This window comes from Thunnus thynnus, chromosome 24 (assembly GCF_963924715.1).
Source record: "Thunnus thynnus chromosome 24, fThuThy2.1, whole genome shotgun sequence".
NCBI classification, from domain to species: domain Eukaryota; kingdom Metazoa; phylum Chordata; class Actinopteri; order Scombriformes; family Scombridae; genus Thunnus; species Thunnus thynnus.
Window position 1 is genome coordinate 12,237,397 of NC_089540.1, and position 9,498 is coordinate 12,246,894.

Consider the following 9,498-nt stretch of genomic DNA (forward strand, 5'->3'; position numbering starts at 1 on the left):
AAAAATTTAATTTTACAGTAACTTAATGGCAACCCTGCTGCCAGTTGTTGAATGTTTTTACAGGAAGTTTTAACAGTGTGTGTGTAGAGGTGTGTGTGTTTCTACTTTAGCAGCCTGGTGTCATCAGGAGATTTAATGAAGTTAAACACAGTGAACGGTGGTGCGTAACGGCACTGCGCTCTGGCGCAGCACTTCTCAGAGGCTGCAGATTTATCAACATATCAGTCCTGCTGACTTCAGATGCTGCAGGGATTTAATGAAGTGAAGGAGAAGCTTTTCATACAGTATAAACAGCTGTGGACAACAGATACTGTAACAATCACCCACATTCATTTATACATCACTGCACACTGATTTACTGACTTTCCTGCTTTAACCACATTACCCTTATTTTCTGTGCACATGTTGGTTGGAGAGTGTTTAATTGAAATAAATGATTTCTATTTGAAGCATTCATCTGTTGTTGCAGCACGTCTGCATCCAGTAGACTATTTAGTATGAAACACAGGCGCCTGATACTGTATCAGCAGCCTATGTGATGCTCACAAAAACAAAGGGATTTTATGAGGATGACGTATGACTGCAGCGTTCTACTATAGTCATACGTCATTGTTACGTTTTAACAACAGCTGACATTTTGGATCTTTGAGCACAAAATTAAGTTCTTTGTCCACAAATATTTGGTGAACATTGTGGCTAATCAACATGGTAAGAAAATGACTCAGAAAAATATGAAATATCTCAAAAATGCCAAAATACACTGGAGGGGGCCTTTAAATAGTATTTAAATGTTCGAAAACAACATTTGAATGTGTAAATCTGAAGGAGATTTTACCTGATAAAAATCATCCTTATGTCTGCAGTTTAGTGTCACCACAACTTTCACATCATATTAATCTCAGCACAGAAGTAAGAAATGGTGTCTGACCTCAGAGTCTCCAGTCTACAGTGTGGACTCTCCAGAAAATCAAACTGCAGATTCCTTTCTGAACCGTTCTGACTGTAGTTTCCACTCAGCTCCAGCTCTCTCAGATGGGAGGGGTTGGACTTCAGAGCTGAGAGCAGAGAAGCACAGCTGCTCTCTGACAAACTGCAGCTCTTCAATCTGAATAAAGAAGAAATCATGTAGCGTTAGAAGCAGATTACATGGGTGCAAGAGCTCCGTCTACAGATGGATTTCCATCAAAAGTGAATTATTTGTTCCATCATAGTCTGTTTATTTTTACCACTAACACAAAAAAGATTTTACTCTGCCACCACATTTCTGCTTTTTTCACTTTGTAAACGATTAAACGGCGAGGGAAAGAGACGTTCATTGTTCCAGACATCAACGCTTGTTTCAGCTTCCTGCGGTTGTTTATGCATCGATTTATATGTCTGTTTTCTCCAAAATAATCAAAGGTATGGCAGTTTTATTTAATGTGCACTTATTTCTCTGTAGGGATGGGTACCGAAACCCGGTATTAAACGAGCCCCGAGGATAAATGATTAAAGACTGTAGTATTGATAAGCTCCGATGTTACCGGTTCTTTTATCAGCACTTTTTAATGTTTTGGTGTAATTTATTCTCAAGCTGCAGCCTCTCCTCCACACACACACACACAAACACACACGCACACACACAAACAAACGAACACGCACACACACAAACACAGACACACGAACACACAAACAAACACACACACACACACAGCAAAGTCAGTGAACAGCAGATCACATGTGAAGTGAACGTTAATCGAGTTGACAACTACGCTCGTTACTTCTTAAGTGCAATTACACCTTAGCGAGTAAAAAGCCAATACTCTATCAATACACCTGATCAACAAGCATAAACATGTAGAAAAGTGATATTTTCAACTGCTCTGTCCGCAGTCTCTCATCCACCGCCGCTATGTTTTACACAACCACAGCGCGCTAGCTCGGCTAATAGCTAATTGTTAGCAACAAGCTAAAACTAAAGCTGTCTGTATGTAGTCTAACTGTTTAGCTTAGTTTGCCACCAATCTTCAAATGTGGCTCATTCTTGTAAACTCAGTTGCTGGCTGAGACAAAGCAGCCTCTCCTCTCTACCAGCGGTACCTGCAGCAGTCAATCACATCAGCAGCAGAGGGAGGAGGAGGAGGACAGGAGGAAGGACTGATACTGACTGATGTCTGTCTTCTTCTTTCTTTCTAAACTTCACTCAGTATTTTCATGTCGGGAATATTATTTATTTTATTGACATTTTACATTTGTTTCCAGAGATATTATTGAGTTTATAAAATGACTTTGCTGTTGTAAACATGACTGTTGCAGCTCTAGAAACAATGTTTAGTTATATTTATAATATAAATAAATTCTAATCCTGTTCTGAATTTATTCTTTTATCATTTATTTTTTTAAAAAGGATTTATTTAGTATTGATAACAAACTAAACCGATAAGGAGGATCAATAAGACTATTGATTATCAGTGTTCAGTCACATATGTTAACATGAAAAGTTTAAAGTTGATAAAGATAATAAGTTCAGATATTTGTGTTATTTTTATTCTAAAATATAGTTGAATAGTTAAAATAAGTAGGCCTACAAGTGTTTTGTCAGTAAGGAGAGAAATAGCATACTTTATGAAGGTCAAATATTTTATTTTATGCTTTTCATGTATAAATTGGTGCCTTTGCCAGGAATAAAAATCATGACCAGAATGCACCAAATTGCATCATTTAAAAAAAGATTTTGCAGGGGGGGCATGCCTCCAGACACCCGAGGTGACTTCATGCCTTGGCGCTCGTCATTGGACACCAGTTGAAAAAAAGTTAAGTCAAAAATTTTTTTCCCTTCAGCATCCATGAGATTATTGTGTTTGAAATCATTCAATGTTTCATAATCTGTTCAGAGCTGAAGAAGGTTTAGAATGAACAAGTTTAGAAAATGGAAACTCCAAACACCTGAACCCAACAGGATGCAGGTTAAAAACTGTCAAATACAAACAGTGAAAAAGAGCTTCATTAATAATTAATGACAACATGCTGCTACTTCAATAAATACACAGTGACTTAACAGTGAATTAGCCAGTGCAGCTTTTTCATCTTATATTAAGGTTTCAAATCTGCAGCTCTGATACAGTCAATAGATTAAACTACTGAAGAAGAAAATAGACGTTAATAGTAAGATACTCAGTGTGGATCAACATAACATCATCCTTATGTCTGCAGTTTAGTGTCACCACAACTTTTACATCATATTAATCTCACAGGGATTACAGCAAAAAAAAAAAAAAAAAAAAACTTTTCAGTGAAATTTTTTTCAAGGCGCAGCCAGGTCATGTTATTCACCTGTAATTTGTTAACCTATATTACTTGACACCTGCTAAACAAATAACACAAGATGTAAAATTATGAGATTTCAGCACCACTTCACAAATAATCATGGAGCTCTTTTTGACTGGTCCTTGGATCTTGGGCTACTCTTCTGACTAATTTTCTTACTGCTCGGTCAGCGGTCTTGTGAGGAGCTCCTGTGTGTAGCCGGTTGATGGTGGAGTGAAGCTGCTTCCACTTGCAGATAATGGTCCCAATGGTGCTTATGGGAACATTTAGGAGTTGAGAAATCAGTCAGTAACCTGTGCCATTCCTGTTGCTCAACAATCTTGTTGTGAAGGTTTTGGGAGAGCTCTTTGTCTCTAATCATCATGAGATGGTTCTTGCATGACAGCTTGGTAACAAATAATATCTTCACAGATGTCTAACCCTTTTTAAAAGAGTGGAAGTGCTAACAGCCACATGCACTAACCCAGCTGATTGTAATTAGCACAGGTAAGAGGACTAATTAATGGAATCACTTGGTTCAGTGCTTTTTTTTACTGCCTGTTCAATACTTTTGTCCTGTGTCATTCCAATTCAATGCACATAAGTTTTTTGTTGATTGGGATGTTATGATTTCTTTAGCTGTGTTGCCTTATTGATTTAATACCAATGTCTGCTCTTAATTTCATATGAATAGCTGCACTGGAAATATGTCTCCTGAAAAAAGGTTGATGTGTTGAATACTTATTTCCCCCTGCTGTACATTTCTATTTTCTTATTAATTAATGATTATTATACACATAAGATTAAGGGAAGACAACGCACCTGAAATAATTATATTTGTTCTGACTGATTACATAAGTTTGCCTAATTTGCATAATTTCATAATAAAAATTAAAGGTTATAATACAGAAATATATTGGATGAGAGTGTATATTACTAAGTTTCATTTTGATAGAAGAACATGGATTATTTTGTCCTTATTCAACTGTGGTGCCTTAAAACACATCCACCCTCATCCATGTTTAGGTTATTAAGAAATTTCACATAGACTTGGCTATGCTGCAAATTGAGCCTACTGGTATAGAAAAAATAGATGATATAAATTAGGGATGTCAATGATTCATCGATTATGGGTTAATTGCCATTAATAATTCAACTGATTGAGTTACAGGTGTTTGTGGTGACCGCCCGTAAGGGCCGCACAAGCTGTAAAACGAACGCACCTCCCTGCCTTCCGACGAAGAAAAACAGTTGCAGACTCGCAGTGAGCCTCAATCTGCTCACTGTGTCGTCTGGTTGAACTCTGAAGCATAAAGCTGTGAAAACTCCACAGAGTTGTTGTCTGGCGGCTGTGCGGTTTAGCTATCTGAGGCTCATGCTAACGCTAAACTAACATGTTGAACAGAAGCAGCTGCTCGGTTAATGCAGGCTGAGAGCTGACTGTCAGACAGCAGGACTCTAATTACACATGCTTCCAACAAAATCAACACAAAAGCGATGAACTGTCTAAGCAACACTCCCCTGATCTGAGTATAAATGCATTTTAGCGGTGACAGTAAATGGACAGATAAAGTCACAGCAACAGTATTGTTTCGTCCCCGGGACATCCGTCCAGCTGAGCAGCTGTTTCCAGCAGCTGGACTAACGTTAGCTACAGTAAACACACGTCACTCCATCATATAGATCACGTCTGCAGACTGTTTTATATAAAACTAACCAGATGATGTCTGTTGTGGGGAGATTGGGGTAAACTGTTTCACATTTACATTGTTACACTATAATGTCCACTGTACCAACAAATTATATACATTTATTTTAGTCTAAAATACAAAATGTGTAATATTTCACTCACATCATTGTATATCTGAGCAGGCTGCAAGTTATATACTGTAGATAAACACCTACTATACACTATGTACTGTACATAAAGTAACATCATTTTACCATTTACCATTACCTATGTTTGACACAAAAGAAGAGTAGACTACATTAGAAGTTAAAACAAAAAAATAAGCAAACACCAGGTTACTTAAATGATAAATAACACAAATAATGACTTAATTCAGAAATTACAGAGCTCCCGTCTGTTGCTATTCAACAACTGGTCCGCCACTTTCCAAAGCATTAAACACAGCAAACAGCTGCACAACTTCCAGCTTCACTAGAGGACAGCCCGAGCGCCCCCGCCGGCGGGAGCAGCGCTGCCATCGTAGAAGCAAACGCGTCACAGGGTATTTAACACGGAAGAGCATAATCACACCACGTACCGTTTTGTTGAGAAGAAGCTCGGCTAGTAAGCCAGCGTAACCATTTCTTCCTAAACGAAACACAAGTCAAACACCAAGCAACTGTGAGCGTGTAACAAAAGGCGCCCCTGATATCTTTCATTTCACGCTATCCACACACATCAAATGAATCCTGAGATTTCACCGATTCCAGCAATATAACTCGTATCACTATCCGACCAAAACTCACTGGAAAAAACGTAGAAAATATAGAAAAACTTCCGTTTTTACATCAACAACTACAAATTGTGTCTTACCTTTGCTGTTTTTGTAATCAAAAGTTGCGTCTGGCCGCATAAAACCACTAGTAATGGCTACTGCAAAGTCTCTGGGTCATTTTGAGTTGATTACAGCCTTTCTGTATCCACTTTCCCGGTAGGAAGGACAGAGTGAAGTCGGCCATCGTCTAAGCCTTCCATGCGAACACACGGTCTATGTCTCCATCTAGTGGTTGAATCGTAGTACTGACACAGATTCAGTCAAAAGCAATCGATAGCGGAGTTTGTGAGCTTTGATTAGAGGCCTAAACCGTCCAAATATGGTCCAAATCGACCAATGGTTTCCGGAGATATTGATGCCTATTGCTCAGGTTAGCTGAGATCGTTGCTCAGATTACATTAGGATTACATTACCTTTGATGTAATTACAAATAGCTAATTCGGAATTTTTTCTCCACTAAAACTTCTCTAACTTTGTTCTGCCTCACCTTCTTAGCGTCATTTTTGGGACAGGTAATGTTCACATGTTATTTTATGGTTTACTAGAGGTTTTGGGCTGTGACTGCATAATTTCAAAGGGGATATTTACTATAATACTGTTAATTTTTTTTTTTTTTTAGGTGGAAATGAAATCTTTCATTTATGCCATGTTCCATCTTCATTTACTCTGACCCAGTAACATCTATACTGATGCTTACACCTCTGCATAAATCTCATACGTGTTACCTTTATTATGATATAGAAAGTGTTCAATAAACTTTATAGTTGCAGAGATATACTATATTTATTATGAGTATGCCATTTTCGAGCAGGGGCCTCAGCCAGAGGCCTAGGGCTTAAGAGGTTAATTAGATCAGACTAGATGTGTTGGACAAATCTAACAGTTAATCAACATTTAATCAAAATTGCTGGAGCCTTCAATGGTAAATAACCCGTAACGTTATCCTACAAATCAGAATCATCTTTATTGGCCAAGTATGTTTACACATACAAGCAGTTTGACTCCGCTTTAGTGGCTCTCAATGTTCTTACACAGAACAACAACAACAATCTTCAGAAATATACACAAGGAATGAATATATACACGTGAAACCGTTTCTGTGAACTGTAAACAGGATTCAAATAGTGTAAAGAAGTGAAGAGTGCGAGAAGTGATGAGATAAATATTAAATGGTAAAAAAAAACGTTACTTCATATACATATATTAGGTGGTCATGTACAGTATATACAGCCTGTTCATACACCCACCGGGCGCACGGGCCAACAGTTAAGTCTACAGCCAAGGGGCACAATTAAACATCTATCTGCTTGTTATTTTCTTTTAATAATAATGTGTAATTTACGTGCAATTAGTAGGATAAACGTGAACTTGCCCAGCGCCAGGCTAACGTTAGCTGACCAACTACCATCTGTAGCAAACTGTTATTTATCTGTCCATCGTTTATCTTTTCACTGTCACTGACTCACTGATTGAACTTTCAACAACAATAATATGAATCTTACCGTTTTTATTCCATCATGTTGAATTCCGATGTTTGTTCTGTCACTCAGAACTATGAGCTACAGTTGAGCGATGCTTTGTGTTTAGATATTCCGCGCTGTCTGTGTCACGTGATTCATGTAAACAATCCCATTGGCTACTGAGATGTGACAATCTACGAAGAACAACATCTGGTTGATGCAGCTCTCACTGTTTTTTTACATCATCAAAATCCACAAACGAAATACTGAATGAATGGGAAGTTTCTCTCTCTCTTTCTTTTTTTTCTCCTCGGATCTACATTGATCTCATAAATGGCCTCTATGGACACAACAACATTCAGACACCTATTCATGTCAACAAAAATCAATAAAATGCTGCTGACTGTAAAATGGATCAAATTAGACATGTTGGATTTAAAGCTTATGTATTACTTTTATTTATCTTCTTCCTGTAAATGGTAACAATTAAGTGTAACTTCATTAAAACACTACAGAACTTGAGCATATACAGAAAAATTAGTATTTTCCTCCTACTGGGGAACTTATTTCCAACCACAGATTTACTCTCATCATCACCGCTGACTGACTGTGATCAGTGCCAAACACCAGACTTTCACATGACTTCCCTTTTAACTGCTGGTGCAGCTACACAAAGTAACATCATTTTCTGCCAGGAAGCATCATGCACATGTTGAAGTGTAGCAGCTAAAACACGACTTGAGATACAAACTGCATTTGGAAATATGATTTGCTCTCTCTGTCTGTTCTCCTGTATGAGAGTATTAAAGTGTGTGTGAGAGAGACTTTATGTATAAGTTCCTACAAAATAGTGTGTTCTCAATGTTTAATATAAGACATTATTCCTGAATATGTAATGAAAGTCTTGAACTTTTTTCCCATTTGGTTTATAGATTTGAGTTTCACACACGTACAAAAAAATATTAAATATTAAATTGGTCTAACATAAAGTTGTCCAATAATTTCAATAATTTCTTACAAATATCAGACCCTTTCGATGGTAGACTAAATTCAAAGTGAAATCAACTGTTCAGGCATTTTGGATTTTAAACATTTTAGTGATTTGTGAAATACAAATTAATCAAATTAAATGTGAAACTTCTATTATGAATTTAAATAACTGGGTCTATACAAGATGTACAAGAGGAAAACACAGTCGATGAACTGACCTCAGAGTCTCCAGTCTACAGTTTGGACTCTCCAGTCCAGCAGACAGAATCAATCCTGAGTCCTTCAGGTTGGAGTTTTCACTCAGGTCAAGCTCTCTGAGATGGGAGGGGTTGGACTTCAGAGCTGAGGCCACAATTTCACAGTGAGTCTCTGAGAGTCCACAGCCCTTAAGCCTGTTATTACAAATTATATTACATTTAAATATGTTAAAATCAAACACCTCTATGATAAATATAGACACTATGCATTTTGATGACAAAGCAAATTGTGTTTTGAGGGGTCAGCAGCTCCATATAGTGCATTTATGGTAAAATGCTGTCTGTTGTGATAAAATGCTGACTGTCAAAACACAAATCCTTAAGTCCTGAAGTTCCTTTGCTGGATTTGTATTAAAACTAGGAGGTGAAGGATAAACTGTAAAATGTAACATTGTTAATAATTAAACAGAATAACTGTGTCCATAAGTGTAAACACATCAACTACAAAGATTTTCTTGCTCTCAAAGTTTTGGTTACAACTGAAGAACAATTGTTGTGAGAATAACTGGTTTACAATTTTGGCAACAAGCAGCTGTAACACAAGCTGAACACAATTTAATAGTTTGTATGTTTTACAGTGTGCATGTATGTAAAGGAGGGATGTATGATATGTCAGTGGCTGATATTTTATTGGCCAAGAAATGAGAAAATGTAACTACTGTATTGTTATTGTTTTGGTGATTGAATTTCAGTCAATAATTGTGTCCGATAATGCAGAGCCTTTTACAGTGACTGTGGACTAGTGACATCATTGTAAACCTGGTTGTGAACAGGGAATTTTTTTAAGGTCATTTTTAAGCATTGTTGGTACTGGAGCGGACTGAGAGTAACAGAGCAGACATGGTTTTAGAGTAGATTATAGTAGTCTGTACAGTCCTGCCTCTCTTACCTTTCTCTCCTCTGCTCTCTGTGTTGCTGCCTGTTTTCAGAAGGCCAGCATAACTTACAAACAAACATAACCTACATTGTTTTAAGATTAATAATATTGGTTATCGTATTGGT

At 37.3% G+C, this 9,498-nt stretch overlaps 1 long non-coding RNA gene across 1 annotated transcript; it reads right to left on the reverse strand.

Annotated features, from left to right (window-relative positions):
- Positions 1–968: 968 nt before the first annotated feature.
- Positions 969–7,279, reverse strand: LOC137176961 (uncharacterized). Its single transcript, XR_010925907.1, has 3 exons — positions 6,837–7,279; positions 5,828–6,790; positions 969–1,105 (listed from the first exon to the last, which is right to left on the reverse strand). It is a non-coding gene; the product is annotated as an uncharacterized lncRNA (long non-coding RNA).
- Between the last annotated feature and the right edge of the window lie 2,219 nt (positions 7,280–9,498).